We start from the raw sequence: 17910 nt of genomic DNA, 5'->3' as shown, positions 1-17910 counted from the left end.
AATTTTACCAGGAACCCACAAATTTTCATGTCCATAGTTCCTTGCCCAAACCCAATCGTCCACTTGTAGCCCCCTCGGGGGTTTTGGTCAAGAGGCTTCTGCTGCCACTCTATCTGGATGCAACTTGTCCCATTTAGTGATCAGTCGCCTCCCCCAACAAAGTTCTGCAGGACGTTTGCCTGTAGCAGTGCAGGGTGTAGAATGCTGACAGAGTAAAAAAATCTGCCAGTCTGTGATGCCAGTCACCTGTTACAATGCGTTTAAGCGATTCCTTCGTGGTCCTTACCGTACGTTCAGCTTGACCATTAGAAGACAGGTGAAAAGGGGCAGACATTGCATGTCTGATAAGATTTGCTCTTAGGAAGGCCTGAAATTCAGCAGCAGTGAATTGAGCCCCATTGTCTGAAACTAAGACATCTGGCAACCCATGTGTTGCAAAGAGTTTTCTCAGCACCTGGATGGTCCTAGCAGTAGTCATGTTTGCAACTGGAATTACTTCCAGCCATTTGGAGTGACTGTCCACCACTATGAGGAAGAGCTGTCCCTGTAAGGGCCCAGCATAGTCAATGTGAATTCTAGACCAGGGAGTGTGTATTTCCTCCCACCTGTGAACTGGGGCATGTGGCATCTCAGGCCTAGGTTGCTGGCATGTATAACAACCATGTACCTGTGCTTCAATGTCCTTGTTAAGGCCAGGCCACCATAGGTAGCTTCTTGCTAAGGCTTTCATTCTGACAATGCCTGGATGGCCCTCATGTAATGACTGTAAGACCCTATCTCTTAGTGACGAGGGGATTATGACTATAAGGATGCACCCCTTGCGGGCTGATAGCTTGTGTCTTCTGACAAAGTAACTCTGAAACTCAGAGCCTGGGCTTTTATCCAACCACCCCATGTGTACCCATGAGAGCACTCTACTCAGTGTTCTATCTGTAGCTGTTTCTGCAGCTATGTCCCCAGCATGGAGGGGAAATTCTGGCAGGTCCTGAATGGACAGAATTCTGGCTGCAGGGGCTGGGTTAGGAGATGCATCACATGCTAAACAAGACTGGTTTAGACTCCTTAAAATGAGTTATAGTGGATTTGGCTGACAACAGTGCTTTTAAGTCCTGGAAACTTTTCTCATGAGTGCCCGTCCATTCCCATGGAGCTTTTTTATCTAAGAGCCTGTGAAGAGGCTCTGCCAATGCAGCTTTGTTAGGCAGGAAAGAATGGTAGAAATTGAGGAGGCCCAAGAATGCCTGTAGCCCTCCATTGGATTTAGGGCTAGGAGCCAATTTAATGGCCTTCACTTTGGAATCAGCAGGGTGAATACCGTTAGCATCAATTCGAAATCCTAGAAATTCTGTTGAAGGGACCCCAATACTACATTTACTCTTCTTTAATTTGAGGCCTGCTTCTCGAAGCCTCTGTAAAACAGCCCTGAGCCTGCTGACTAACACTTCTGTGGATTCCCCAGCATTAAGTACATCATCAAAATAAGGGCAAACACCCTGAATGCCTTTAAGTGTTTGTTCCATGATCCCCTGAAAAATGCCTGGGGCAACGCTAACTCCAAATTGTAAACGCTTTACCTTGAAAGCCCCCCTGTGAGTCACGATCGTCTGAGCCGCGGCTGTTGCCTCATCAACCGGCAGTTGCTGATAGGCCTGTGCTAAATCTAATTTAGCGAAAATGGTTCCTCCTTGCAAGAAAGCTAAAATGTGGTTCACCACTGGGACAGGGTAAGTGTGTTGCTTAAGGGCTTTATTCAGTGTACATTTATTGTCTGGACATATCCTAATTTCTCTGTTGGCCTTAAGTGGCATGACTATAGGAGTTTCCCACTCCCTACCATCAACTGTTTCGCCAATAGCAGCACTGGAGACCTGGAGTTTGGGTTGCTGGAGAGCCATTAGCTGCTCCAGCTAACCACGTGGTTTTACACTTGAGCCCAATACATAACAGGTTGTAAATCAAATGATTTGATACATCAATTTCTTGTCTCTGAAAGGTAAATGATAAGTATTACTTTGAGGATCAGCAAAATCTACTACAAGTTATACTGTCAGTCAAAAGACCTTAAAACCATTAAGCAAAGTAATATGGTTATCAGTTGGCCCCATCGTTAAGCCAGAGCTTATATTAGAACCTGTTTGAGAAGCTGAAATTGAGACTCCAAAAATAACTGAATCCATCTTGCATCAGTCTGGAAGTAGGCTGGCCCCACAAGGTACAAGAAACAGATATAGGCAGGAAGACCAACTTTAGTGCTGATTTTAGGAAGGTGAAAGCTTAGAGTGAGATGAGTTTAGTGAAAAATGTTATCAAGAGGGCTTATGAAAAGGGAAAAAAATCATCAGTATTCAGATAGTCCTCGACTTACAACCATAATGGAGCCCTCACATTACAGTCATAAGTTGTGACAGTGATAAAGCTGGTCACCCAAGTGACCGACTTCATTTTTTTAATTTTTTTTTATTTTAATTCCATTTATATCCCGCCCTTCTCCGAAGACTCAGGGCGGCTTACAAGCTTAGCAGTAGCCTTCATTCTATGTATATGCCTGCTTATTAGGGCTTTCACACACACCCCCAAGCGGCATTATTACAAAGTCAGCATAATTGCCCCCAACAATCTGGGTCCTCATTTTACCTACCTCGGAAGGATGGAAGGCTGAGTCAACCTTGAGCCTGGTGGGATGCGAACCTGCGCTAATTGCAGGCAGCTGGTGTTACTTAAGGAGTCATTAGCCCACTGCTCCACCAAGGCAGATTGTACAATCTTTTACAATCTTTTTGCAGCAGTCATTGTTGGCTATGACCCAGTTTTGCTGAAAACCAGAAGGAAATGTGTTTTTTTACAAATTGAGGATTATGTAGAAGGAGACATGGGTATACAAGTATATAAAGAGAAGCCATGGAGAAAATGGTCAAGAACCTATTTAATTATTTGCTTCATTTATACAGCTGCCTATTTCACTTTTATGTGACTCTAGTCTAGACAATGTAAAAATAACAAAACACAAAGCATGTCGGTATTATGTAACTAATCATCCCTATGCTCAGGCACAAAACCAAGTTTTAAAAGCTTTATGAAAGGCCTATATAGGCTCTATCTCATGCCAAGTCCCTATGCTCAGGTGCAAAAAGCTTTATGAAAGGCCTATAGGGACAGGGCCAATCTAATCTCATGGGTCGGGAGAACTTGATATTCCAATGAGCAGGTACTCTGGCAGAAAAGGCTCTCCTTCAAGGGCAGCCCTGTGTAAAGCACATTGCAGTTGTTCCGTCTGAGGTCACAAGTGCCTGAGTGCCCATGAGCAGAGGCCCCAGTCCAAGAATGAACATAACTGACACACAACCTAAAATTGTGCAAAGGCCACAACTCTTTGAGCAGGAGTAGTGAGTCCAAGAATTTCCCCAGATAGCACACCCAGATTGTTTGGGAGGACCCCAGAACCAGGAGGCCCCAAAATCTACAGCCTTTCAGTCTTGCTTGGATTGAGCTGAAGCCTGCTTTGCCATATCCAGGTCCCCATAGCCTCCAGAGAGACCAAACCTCCACTGTATCACTCAGGCAGCCAAGGTATCATCAACATCCTGATGATAGGCTACCTCATACAGCAGCTTCATGTAGATGTTAAGCAAGAGGGGAGAAAGTATTGAGCCCTGCAGCATCACACAAAGGAAGGTCTGCCAGCTGGATCTTTGCCCCCTCAACTGGAATAGGAAAGAGAGACCAGAACACTGTGCTGCCCACCCCCACCCCCACTCTTGGGGTTGATTCAGAAGGATACCAGTGTGATCAATCCATGCATGGTCCTATACTCAGGCCTGAACCCTGTCTGAAGGAGGTCCAGATATATTTCATTGCTAGAGAAACTGAATTAGAAATTCTGGATACAAGTTGCAGCTATCTAGACAAACTCTAAGAGATTGATGAAAGTGAATAGCTCTAGATAGTTGAATAGCTCTGGATAGTTGAAAGTCCATTTGGACAAAATGTAATAAAAGACTTCCTGGGAAGAAATGGCAGACTGAAGACAGCTCTGTAAAAGTGGAGCAGATGACTACGATGAAATAAAAAAGCTGGCAAATAGACCAATTTGTCTCTGGACAAGGCGAGGACTTGAGATGGCCCACAAATGTTCCAAACATATGATCACAAATCAGTGGCTTCCAGCTGGTTTTGAGCCTTGGGAGATGAGGAAATAGCCATCACCCATCTGAAATTGTGTTTGGCACTTTTGAAAAGACACCGGGCTCCCATACTTCCTTTTCTAATCACTTTCAGAAATTGCTTGTTAGCTGCTTTTCAGTTATTAGGAATAGAAAGACCAGTTTCACAGCACTGCCTAGGTTTTCTTCTATCTTTAATGAGAGATGTTTTATGTAAGTTTAAGCACTTGAAACAGCTGTTAAATACACAGCAAAATAGGGGGATTAAAGCTTTGATATTAAAAAAAGTTTCAAACAGACTTATGGCTCCAGATAGATTTGAAATAAATTTTGGGAATTAATTATAAAGAACCCTTCCCATAGAAGAGTACTTTTCTTTTGAATTATCTTTTTTAATAATAAGACTTTTAAAAAAATGAACAGAAGAGGAACTAGAAGGACGTAAAGATTACAATTAAAGGAGAAGAACACTCAAACTCGAGTTACAAATAACAGAATGAAGGAAAATAATGTTACATTGGACATATTTAATATTTTCAAACAATTAATGCAGAAATTAATTTTATGTGTGTTTTGCCTCTATAAATAGACTGTCTTTAAAAGATGTTGCCAATGTTAGAAGAAATTTTACATGAGGTAAAAGGAAAACAGATGAAACAAAAACAGCTGCCTTTATGCCTTTCCTCTCCCAGAGAAAGGAACCCTGCGAAATTCTTCTAACAATTGGCACCCCCAAGATGGGACTCCAAGACCAACTTGACCAATGGACCTGGCCTGAGTAAGCTTTTTACCACTGCTGTAAGAGGGTTTCCTGGACCTTGCCCATTCGGGGTGGGTGGGGGTGGGGGTGGTAGGAAAGGAAGTCTTGAGTCTTGAGCTCAACAGCTTCTTGGAAAGGAGGTAAGTACCATCAAATTTTTTTGTGCCTTGTGCTCAGGGGTGACTGTGGAACAGGGGAATCCCCTTTTTCTCATCTGCAGGTGCATCTTGTTCCTTTTATGCTATTCCTAATGACACCCAGCCATCTACTAGCCCAAAAGGCTATGACCAAGAGAATCTGGAAAGCAAGGAGGGTTGACAAAAAATACAAGGATTTCTGCAAGGAGAAAAGGAGTGTGTGTATGTTTGAGAGGGGGGGGGGAAGAGTGTAATCATACCTGGGCAGCTGCATCCTGATCTCTGAACGAAGTCCTGCTTTTTATTAAAAGGGGGGGTCCCTTACTCTAGCAAAATATAGAGTCCTCCCAGACCTAATGGTCTGAAAACAGCAAGTGGGCTGAGTAAGTAAAGATGGGCTGCTTACCTCACTAGGGGGTCCCCAGGGTGCAATGGGTGCACCTCAAACTGACAGGCGACCATGGTCAGATAGGGACAAGGAACTCTGTAGCAAGAGTTTCACCGGGATTTCTCCATTGGTGGAAGTTGCGGAAAGCCTGGGAGGACAAGAAACTGCCTACCCAGGTGGGAAATGGGAAGAAGCGTACTTCAAGATTCTGTAGGGATTGGGCTTCATTCAGGGATGCAGCAGTCAGTCAGATGAGGTAGAAAGAAGGAAAAGACAGAGAGAAAAAAGAGAACTCTGATCTTCCCCCACTTCTGTGTATTTTGCAATCATTAAGCAATTGATATATGTTTATTGAGATTTTTGCCTTTGAAAATAAGAAAGTTAATGTGAAAAAAATGGGTTACTTATACAGTTGATTGCAGAATTGCTAAGCCTGGAAGAGTTGCTTCCTACACAAAGTGATTATAATAAATGAACCAAACTTCAAGTCCCTTTTCAGAATAAAAGTTCAGAGCCCTTTTTTTAACAGTTGCTGCAGTTAGGAAAGAGTAGTTGCTTCACTAAAAGACTCAGCTGAAGCATTAACCAAAACACTAACACTAACTTTAATCCTAGCCCAGCTAGGATAGCTGACTCAGGCATTCTGGGAGTTGAAGTCCATGAGTCATAAAAGAGCCAAGGTTGCCTACCCGTCTCCTAGCCCAAACTCTGATCCAAACCCTAGCCCTAACACTAAATCTAATGTTAATGCTAACCCTAGCCCTAGCCCTAATTCTAGACCAAATCTTAACCATGATCTGCTTACACTAGCAGTAAACATGGTTAATGCTAATCCAAACATTAAACTTAACTATAGTTCTAGACCTAACCCTAGCCCTAAGCTTAACACTAGCCTTACCCCTAACTTTAACTGTAATCCTAACCCTAACACTCTAAACCTATCCCGATTCCTAGCCTTAACCAAAACCTTAACCCCAAGTCTAGATCTAACCCTAACCCAAAACCTAGCTCTAGTATAAGCTGTAACTGTGACCATAACCAGTAATTGCAATCATAACCATAACCACTAACTTTACTCCTAACCCTAACCCTAGCCCTTACCTAAGCCTAGCCCTAGCTCTAGCCCTTAACCTAACCTAAACCTTACTCCTTACCTCATTCCTAAAGTTTATCCTGATCCTGAACCTAACCCAAACCTAAAGGTAACAATACTAATCTTAATCGTAACCCTAACCCTAATGCTAACCTTAATCCTCAACATTGCACCAGCCCTAGCCCTAGCCCTATGCCTAACACTGATCCTGACTGTGACCCTGACTCTAATGCTAAACTTAACTAACCATAACCATAATCATGACCATAATGATCACAATCATAACTATTACTGAAGCCGTAGATGTAGCCGTAGCCATAACCATATTCAAACCATAATCCGCCCCAGTACTCAATGTTAACCCTAGCCCTAACCCAAGCCCTAAACCTAACACTAACATTAATTTAATTTAATTTAATTTTAATTTAATAACATTTATATACCGCCCTTCTCCCTGAGGACTCAGGGCGGTTCACAGGGCAGAATAAAATAGCAAATACAAACATTAACTTCAACCCTAACCCATTAACCAAAATGCTAAGCAAAACACTGACATTTTTTTTGGCTGATGGAATCTCCAATATATCCAATCTGTTGAATCACACTGGACAGACAGAAACTTTTGGAAAAAGATGGTCTTTGAGTAACCCAGTCCCAAGTCATGTAGGTCTTTAAAGGTGACAGCCAGCACCTTGAATACACTTGGAAACACACCTGCAGCCAGTGCAACTCATGGAGTAGTGGATCACATGTCTTGTGTAGCTGGCACTATTTATTACCAGTCCAGTTATTTTTAATACAGATAGCCCTTGACTTACAACTGTTCATTTACTTGACCATTCAAAGTTACAACATCACTGAAAAAAGTGACTTATGATTGTTTTTCACACTTACAACCATTGCAGCATTCCCCATGGTCACATGATCAACATTCAGATGCTTGGCAACCGACTCATATTTATGATGGTTGCAGTGTCTTGGGGTCCTGTGATCATCTTTTGCGACCTTCTGACAAGCAAAATCAGTGGAGAAACCACTTTCACTTAACAACCGTGTTGCTAATTTACCAATTTAACAACTGTGACAAGAAAGTAAAATGGGGCAAAACTCACTTAACAAATCTTTCGCTTAGCAACAGAAATGTTGGGCTCAATTGTGGTTGTAAGTTGAGGACTACCTGTAGCTAATCATTATTAAATCAATACTTAAAGATTCTAAATTATCTCTTGCAAGGTTAGTTCATTTAACCTGATTCTTCCCTTAAAACATTTTGGCAAGTCCTCTAATGTGCAATTTCGTTGTTTTAACCATTCAGTCGTGTCCAACCCTTGGTGCCTCTATAGGCAAGAGTTCTCCATGCTACCCTGTCAAGCACAGCTTCTTTCAATTGTTGGGTGTTCATCTTTGTATCGATTTTGTTGTTATCCAGCCAGCGTCTTCTTTGCTTGTCTCCTTGTTCCACTAACCATTCCTAGCATCACTGACTTCCCCAGTGAATTTACACTCGTGATATAGTCAAAGTAAATCAGACATAGTTTTGTGATTTGGGTCATGTCATCTTGTCAAGGTAATAATTTAACAGCTAACCAGCTTGTATAATGTGAGATGTATGATGTAATGATGGAAATGACTCAGCAGGGTCTATGTCCCTTTAAGAGCCAGCTGCATCTGTGTCTCTTTAAGAGCCTTTGTATAAAAGGGAAGGCTCCACTGCTGTGTTCTCTCTCTTTCATTTCCTGCTGTAACTGCTGTGTGTTGGAAACTGCTGCATTAACATGTGTATGTATATTGTTCCTGGTGTATGATATTGTAGATAGTGTAAGATAAACCACCATTTAATATAGACCATTGTTTACTCCTTGGTTATCTCAGCACAATAAGACTGTGCATGCTCTGACACATCTAATCTAATACAGGTAGTCCTCGACGTACAATCACAATTGAGCCCCAAATTTATGTTGCTAAGTGAGAAATTTGTTAAGTGAGTTTTGCCCCATTTCACAATGTTTCTTGTCATGTTTGTTAAGTGAATCATTGCAGTTGTTATGTCAGCAACATGGCTGTTAAGTGAATCTGGCTTCTCCATTTACTTTGATTGTCAGAAGGTTGCAAAAGGTGGCCGCATTGCAACCGTCATAAATGTGAATCAGTTGCCAAGCATCTGAATTTTGATCACGTGACAATGGGGATGCTGCATCGGTCATAAGCGTGAAAACTGGTCATGTCACTTTTTTCAGTGCCGTTTTGTCTTTGAATGGTCACTAAATGAACTGCTGTAAATTGAGGAGTACCTGTACATGTGGCAAATTAATCCAAAACACCTTTAGGTTTGTTGTTAAGCTTTAGGTTAGAATAATATCCTTTATCTTATGCTTAAGTTGGCATTACTTAAAAGGACATCAAAGAAAAATGCACATTTGCTTCCTTGCATCTTAGGTTCCATCTGGATTGACTTTAATTTCCTTTATTCAGCACATGGATAAATAGAAATAAATAAAAATTCATTATTTGCTGCTGCACTCTCCCGGCCCTTAGGCAACAGGCTGTTTTAATGGGGTTAAAGGTGCTCCTATAAGGGATTTTGTGGGGTTTTGATTAAAATATTATAAAGTGGGTTGCATTGTGCTCATCTTCAACAATACAGATAGCCGTCTGGATCATAGCATTTCCCTGTCTTGGTTCATCACTGAAATATGCATCAGCACTAATGCCATGAGAGTCACTAATTATACTATCATTTATAATATCATAAATTCTCACAGGGCTATAAGTTGCTACATACCTGACTTTGATCATAGACCAGGCCCTCTTAACCAACAGCTACCTGTTAGATATACGTTACAGATGTTCACCTGGCTGGCAGCATCTACAAAGCAGGTCAAATCAGGCAAGATAAATGGTCACATAAGCACGATCAAAACCCTAACCTTTGGTATATATAGCAATAGCACTTAGACTAATTCCATATACCGCTTCACTGTGTTTCACATCACTCTCTAAGCAGTTTACAGAGTCAGCATATTGCCCCCAACAATCTGGTTCCTCATTTTACCGACCTCAGAAGGATGGAAAGCTGATTCAACCTTGATCCGGGCAGCATCAACCTGCCGAACTCCTGGAAATCAGCAGAATCAGCCTGCAATACTGCATTCTAACCACTGCACCACACAGCCCATATATGTGAAATATTAACAAGTGCAAAAAAGAACAGGGCTTTGATCATGATGATGCCACACCCCCTGCCTCACGCTTTGCAATACTTCTTTTTCTGGAAGACCAGAAGTTGGTTTAGATTAGATATTTTTTGTAGTACAAGCAATGCTGGTTATTACAAATAGCAGCTTCTACAAAAATTAAGAACCTAATTTTGTGTGGATATGTATTTGTGTATACATAACACACATGCTGTAAAGTTTAAATCTTGAGCTTCTTTCTTTTGTCTCTTTTCTAAGCACTGCTTGTAATCCATTTCTCATCCTGGTTGGTAGTCTGCACTGGGCCTGTGTTTTACAAAATGGTCCTGCTTACTCCTATGCCCCTTACTTCCCATCTTGCTAGAGGTCTAGAACAATTGGCGGCAGCCATATTGCCATGCCCACTTCACCGCAGAGCCCCCACCACAGCCAACCAACCACAGGCTTCCATCTGCACCTGTCCCTCTATCGGGACTCCTCCCCTGGCAATGGTCCACTGGCGCTCCTTCCTACCCTTTTTTCCTGGACAATTCACTGAGGGACCCTTTTCTGTGTGGGACAATTCGCCATGCCTCCTAGCAGCTGGGAAGGGTGGGCAGTGGCCTTGGGCGCTGGGCTGAGGGGCAGACCACGTAGCACCTACAACCAAGGGAGGAGCAGTTAATTCTCCAGAGCAGCAATTCTCTTGGGGACAAGCAGTGAATTGCGTGGGAAAAGTGGGGAGGGGAGGAGTGTGAGTGGACCAATGCTGGGGGCAGAATGCTGGCGGAGGGCCAGCCAAAGATGAAAACCTATGGCAGGATAGTTGCGGTGGAAGGCCTGGGGTGAAGTGACCGCGGCAAGGTGGCTGCTGACAATTGTCCATTGCCAATTGTCCAGTTCCGCCAATTTTCCTATTCTGCTTGCTAGAATCCATAAGAATGCCAGACAAGGAAATGCAAAATATATACTTATACTTTGCAACATGAATCACATTTTTGAAAGGACTTTCAGTTTTCTCCCTGTACTGTGTGAATAGCTAATGTATCAAGTTTCATTCCTGACCCACAAGTAAATCACAGGTCTCCACTAACTCCTTAATAATCCATCTTGACTTAATTCCCAAGCATGACTTACTTAGATTAGAGTTTTTATTACAGACATGAATGAAACCTTAAAAATGTTGATGACCCATTGTAGTACAAAGAGATCAGAGACTTTATACATCTACACTCCAGAGTTTGAACTCCAAATATTTCCTCCTGCCTTTCCAAATTAATAGATACTTGTTGCACCATGTAATGGATTTCAGATGAGACTGAGAGTTGTCTGTATAATATCCTTCTCTACCTGGGCTCAGCTGGTCCCGCAATCTCCACCCTCACAATGCCAAGAGTGCACAACCTTTTTTTTCTTTTCCAAGAGTTACATTGGACTTTAGGTGATATGATGAGAGATTCAATTTAGGTGAGATTAAACAAGATTCCATGCTAATTTGATTGAAATGAAGCTAGAGGAATATCCCAAGATAATTCTCAGAGGAAAAGGGATTGAATATTCAATACTCTATGTTTTTTTAATTACTCTGTAAACCAAGGACTATTTCATTTGACCAGAGAAATAACTCTAACTTAGATTGGTCTGAGTTTATCATAGCAATCTTTTTGCTGATTATCACTGAATCGAACAGCTAGTAACCCAATTAGTTAATTTCAGATCTGTGATTTGTTTATCAATATACTTTAATTTAGAAAAATACAAACCATACTCTAAGTAAATCTGGAAAATGATTTGTTTTATTTGTCTATCTCTGGCAGCATAAATATGGAAACTATGGCTCAGACAGATGTTTAAGAAACAACTTCTAGCAGCTACAGAGATGATGTCAGAATATTGCAAAATACATGAGCATTTGTAACTCCCTAGAATAAACAGCCACATGTGCAGGACACGCATTACTGCATGAAATCTATCTAAAGGCTAATGCAGTATAAACCAAATTGAACTTTGTATCATGTATTTTAATCTTTTGTATTTTAAGACCTGCGCATGTATTAGAGAACAAATGCAAGTATATGATGCCATCAAGAGAGTAAAAGAACTGAAATGGAAATGGGCTGCTCACATAGCAAGAAGAACTGATGGCAGGTGGATCAAGGCAGTCCTAGAATGGGTCCCACTTGATTTAAAAGCATCCACAAAAGAGACCTAAACCAAGATGGATCATGACATCAGCAAGTATTGTGGGCCCAACTGGCAAAACAAAGCTCAGGACCGAATTGGTTGGAAACATGTGGAAGAGGCCTTCATCCTGCAGTGGACAGAGTAGACCATGGCTAGGATGATGATGATGATGATGATGATGATTTTAACCTTATTGACATCTGTTTTCTTTCCCCAGATTCTCATGACCTTCCCCACATTGTGATGAGATGAGCAGGTAGAATGGCTTTGGGTTCAAAAACATTCTGCTACCAAGATAAAACCCTAGATTTCAACAGCAGCTCTGCTCTATGACATTGCTATTTTGCTTACTCTTACGTTATGTGACTGACTGAGGGATGAAATGCTACATGTCATAAATTTTAGACAAACTATCTCCAGGCACACTTAGACCTGGAAAACCTAGAAGTTTTGGAAAAAAGACATCGAAGACTATTATGTTGTTGTAAGGAACATAGAAGGAGAAATGAAATATGTATGACGATCTGCTCACTACCAATCACAATGAATTTCCTACCAATCATAGACTGGTAGTTCTTCTGCCAAGTGCTCTTCAGAAATTGAACAAGCTAGAATTGTTTATGTGATTCACTTTTTTTCTTATCTGGTTGAATTGTTTGTAAATGACTGGATATGGTTGACAAGGTTGAGGCAAGTAAGGTCTATGAGGATAGAAAGGCATGGGAAAATATAGTGAACAGTCTGTTCCCTTGTCATAAAATGGAAATAACATTATGGCATCTATTGTGCATGTATGGTAATGTTTTTTTCTAAAAAAAATCTCTTAAGTTTTTTGTTAAGGAAGAATTTTGTTAAATTTATGTTTCTGGGGTTTGCATAAATCCTTCTAAAGCATAATTATTTTTCATTCTTCTTTAAGCTTGTTAGGTATAAGTCTGTGGCCTAACTGGTTGGGTTGGCAATATATATGAACTACGATTGTATCATTGTTATAGAACTGTAATGTATCACTTTAACTATGTAATGCATTGCATCATAACTTCTAATGATTGGCCAGCGTTGTTTCCTACGGCCATAAGAGGGAGCTAGAGACATAGCTTCTCTCTCTCTGTTACGTTCACTCTCGCTTGCTGTTACTTGCTGTTTATTGTGGTTTGTGGGTTTGCTACTGTTTTGCTAAACCTGTAGAACTGTGTTTGACTTACAGACTGGTAAGAAGACTCTGTATCGGAAAATTCTTGGACTATTGTTATCTGCTATCTTTTTCATTACTCGTGTATGACCTGGACTGTTTTACCCTGGACTGTGCTATTGTCTTATCCCACAAGTAAAACTCTTTTGTACACACCTCAGTGAATCTGTGTGGTTGCTGTGTAAACCTAACTACTCTCAGTATCCTCTTTTTTTGTGCAAGCTCTCTTTTGCTCAAGAGTTGCTCTGCTCATCCTTGTCAAAGCTGGTTTGAATGGGGAAATTTAAAAAAAGCCAAATTGTTTAGAATAAACTCATGAAGATGCTACAATGTACATATGGGAGTATATCAATCCAATCATTGACACTAATAATACCTCAAGATGGCCATAAGTTTAACTTTCTCCCATCCGTCCCTTTTCAGTTCAACTCATGATGAACCTGGAAACACTGGGGGGGGGGGGGAAGGAAGAATGAAAAAAAGAGTGGGCAGAAACAGGAAAGTGAGAGTATCCATTCATTATAGTTCTTGGCCCCATTAACTGCTGGCTTGTATGCTACCTAACTCCTGTTCATGCCCTGATATTACTCCAGAGGAAATGTGGATTTTGACAGACCCTGAAAGCCTTCCAGATTTTCAAACCCCAAAATTGCACTAATCGTAAGCCAAGCATCATGTATGTGTTCCTTTATGTACTCCAATAAGTCCAGAGTGTCTCAAATTTCTTCTGACCAATCAAAACATATCACTGCTGTAGCAGACAATACCTATAAAGCACTAAGTCTGCACGCATGAACAGTGACTTCAAGCGCATTGAACGTCATAGAATTTATTTCCGAATAAATTTCTGCATTTGTACTGCTTAAGCACCAAGTAAACACAGAGCTTCAAATGTAGCATCAACAGATAAACAGTGTAATGTATCAGCACAGATTCATTTTAAAGAAATGGGATCACACAGAATGCTGGTATGTTCTTGTATGAGAGACCTCTAGAGAATACCAAGGTTGTAGGCTAGATTTCCGTTCCTTTTATATATCACTTTATTCACATATACTATTATTTGTCTGTACACTTGTGGAAAGGTTTTTCTCTGTATTTATGTATCTGATAGATCAAATATAATGTGAGCATACACCTCAATATGTTATTGTTATTTTTGTTATCATTAAATATAAAATTTATTTATTTATTTATTTATTTATTTATTTATTTATTTATTTATTTATTTATTTATTTATTTATTTATTTATTTTTGGGACTTATATGCCGCTCTATCTCCCGAAGGACTCAGGGCGGCTAACAACAATAAAAAACAATGATACAAAAGTTAAAAGAAATTAAATAAACAGCCCCAATAAATAAGTTAAACTAAACAATTAAAAATTAAAAACATTTTTAAAAACCCTGTCATCAGTCCAGGTCAGCCTGATGAAAAAGGAATGTTTTAAGGCCGCGGCGAAAGGACCGGAGATCCGGGGCCATCCGGAGCTCAAGGGGGAGTTGGTTCCACAGGGCTGGTGCTCCCACAGAGAAGGCCCTGCCCCTGGGGGTCACCAGCCGACATTGTCTAGCCGATGGCACCCTGAGGAGGCCCTCTCTGTGTGAGCGCACTGGGCGATGGGAAGTCATTCCTGGCAGCAGACGGTCCTGCAAATATCCCGGGCCTAGGCCATGTAGGGCTTTAAAGGTAAGTACCAGCACCTTAAATCTCACCCGGAAGACAACCGGTAACCAATGCAGCTCACGCAGGAGGGGTGTAATATGGGAGTATCGGGATGCTCCCATCACTACCCGCGCGGCCGCATTCTGCACCAGCTGGAGCCTCCGGGTGGTCTTCAAGGGCAGCCCCATGTAGAGTGCATTGCAGTAATCTCTATGGGAGGTAACGAGTGCATGAGTGACCGTACGTAGGGCATCTCGTCCAGATAGGGGCGCAACTGGTGCACCAGGCAAACCTGGGCAAATGCCCCCCTGGCCACGACTCCAATATGATCTTCAAAACTGAGTCATGAGTCCAGGAGGATGCCTAAAATGGTATCCATAAATTGAAATATTTGGATGGTATGGCAGCAGGAACTTCAACCATTATACAAAAAGATTTTAATGATAATCTTTGATGAGAGAACATTTTGAAATGGACTACTGCAACGCTCTCTACATGGGGCTGCCCTTGAGGACCACTCGGAGGCTTCAGCTGGTGCAGAATGCAGCCATGTGAGTTGTGATGGGGGTTTCCCGATACTCCCATGTAACACCTCTGCTCTGCGAGCTGCATTGGCTTCCGGTTGCCCTCCGGGTGAGATTCAAGGTGCTGGTGATGACCTATAAAGCCCTAAATGGCTTGGGTCCGGGATATTTGAGGGAACACCTGCTGCCGGCATCAAGCTCCCTTCGTCCTGTGCGCTGCCACAGGGAGGGCCTTCTCAGGGTACCGCCGGCAAAAGATTGCCGGTGGGTAATACCCAGGGGGAGAACCTTCTCTGTGGGTGCGCCTGCCCTTTGGAACCAGCTGCCTGTAGAGCTCAGGACTGCCCCTGACCTTTGTTCATTCCGCTGGGACCTGAAGACCTGGCTCTTTGAGCTTTCCGGCCAGGACTGAGAATTTTAATTTTAATTGTAATTTTATTTAATTGGGTTTTAATTGGAGTTTAACAGGGGTCTTATTTTATTCAAGGACTAAATCTAATTATTTTAATTGTTCTTAACTTTTGTAATGTGTATTGTTATTTTAAATTCCTTGTGAACCGCCCTGAGTCCTACGGGAGAAGGGCGGTATATAAGTCCAATAAACATAAACAAACATAAACATAAAAAAGCAAAACAGTACAATAGCTTTCTCAGTCATGTCTAATGAACTAATGCTCAGTTTTCAGAATTCCTTTTAACAATGAAGTTTGCCAGAAACTGAATTCCAAAGTTGTCAGCATCTGTAATACCTTCCTTCACAAAGCCAGTCCACTAGTCTGGAAGCTGGGTTGTTTCATCTGAGCATATCATTATAGAATTAATAACTTCAAAACAGCTGCATACTATACAAGGTCCATCCATTTTAAATACATCCTCTGGGCTGTGCTGTGACTACATATTTTGGCAGACAGAGCCATATAACAACCTGTGAAGGATTATGGAGAGGCGGGGGGGGGGGGAATGGGAGAAACGGCAGTGAGTAATGACTATGAAAAAATGTATTTTCCACGTGTACGACAACCCATCTGCCATTTTGTGTCTGAGTGAAAAGCACAAAACCCACTCCGGAACTATCAATAGAAGATAAGAAATCTGGCCTGTAATTTCCAATCATGGATATGCAAAACTACTGCAGATAATGATAATATAATATACATCTAGATATTCATATATATGTATATAGAGAGAATCTGTAATTACAATTCATAGAAAACAGCTGCATGACCTCGGGGGTGGGGGGGAACTGTTTTAAAAAATATAGAGAGGTATTTGTCCCTGATCTAGGTTCTGAAACATATTTCCAAATTATTTCTGAAGGGCTTGGCAGTCCTTTAAAAATGTGATCCTTGGCAAGTTGCAGCCTATATTATATAAGTAGTGATCCACTTATGACCACAATTGAGTCCAAAATTTCTGTTAAGTCAGACATTGGATACGTGAGGTTTGCCCCATTTTATGACATTTCTTGCCCCAATTGTTAAGCGAATCATTGCAGTTGCTACGTTAGTAACCCAGTTATTAAGTGAATCTGGCTTCCTCGTTGACTTTGCTTGTCAGGAGGTCACAAAAGGGGCTCATGGGACCCCAGGAGACAACAACCGTCGTAAATACGAGTCAATTCCCAAGCATCTGAATTGTGATCACGTGATCATGGGGATGCTGCAAAGGCCATAACTGTGAAAAACAGTCATAAAGTCACATTTTTCGTGCCAATGTAACTTTGAATAGTAACTAAATGAACTGTTGTAAGTTGAGGACTACCTGTGTCATTCAAAAGATCATTACATATATAACCTTTGCTTTTTGCTTTCTGCAAAATCATATTTCAAAACAAAAAAATAGCTGAACCATGAATCCATACTGCTACATCTAATAATGCGTTATGCTACATCTAATAATGCATTATGTTTATAATCAAATTTAGAAAAAAACACTTTTTTCTATAGTAAAAACGTTTTATATAGTATTTTGGACGAAGATCTGACTCCTTCTTCTTTCATAAAGGCAGTTGTGTGCTTTATTTCAAGTTCCTCATGAATTAAATGAATTGAGTCAAAATAGAAATGCTTAAATGATAACCCTCGGCTTTTGACCTAGCAGTTTTCCTGGCCATGGCAATGGAGCAGAGACCTCTCTTATATCTTTAAAAACACTCAATTGGCTGGCCTATTGTATTGTTTTGTAATGACAAGAAGAAACATTTATCAGAGGAAGAGGAACCAAACCCAAACTTACCCATAGTTTTAGCCTGGGAAACAGAGTTTGAAGTTAAATATAACTCTAGCTGTACCTTACAGCAGCGATTCCCAAACTTTTTCAATCGTGGAACCCTTCAGAATTTTTTCCCCTCTGTGGAACCCTAATACTCCTTCTATATTAACCATTGTGAACCCACAATGCTCTTCCTTCTTTCATCTACTTGTATTGCACGAGTGTTTTGCATAACTAATCGGTTTGGAACTAAAGAGAAAACATTTGAAATAATAACCACAAACCTTTATCTTGGTCCAAGAAAATATTGGATATAACAATATTGTCATAACTAAGCTACATCTCACAAGCTGACAACCTGACATTAGTTAAAGGGAGGAGGGAGCAACATGGTAGGAATGCAGGGAGGGAAACAAGAGGAA

The 17910-nt window shown here is 41.1% G+C and overlaps 1 long non-coding RNA gene across 1 annotated transcript; it reads left to right on the top strand.

Annotated features, from left to right (window-relative positions):
• The first annotated feature begins 1691 nt into the window (after window positions 1–1691).
• On the top strand, window positions 1692–13247 carry LOC308668119. Its single transcript, XR_014026445.1, has 3 exons — window positions 1692–1724; window positions 4750–4938; window positions 12113–13247. It is a non-coding gene; the product is annotated as an uncharacterized lncRNA (long non-coding RNA).
• The last annotated feature ends 4663 nt before the right edge of the window (window positions 13248–17910 follow it).

The sequence above is a fragment of the Vipera berus genome (assembly GCF_964194415.1).
Source record: "Vipera berus genome assembly, chromosome: 4".
NCBI lineage: Eukaryota > Metazoa > Chordata > Lepidosauria > Squamata > Viperidae > Vipera > Vipera berus.
The sequence above is the reverse complement of the archived record's forward strand: the minus strand, read 5'-3'. Positions and strand labels throughout refer to the sequence as shown.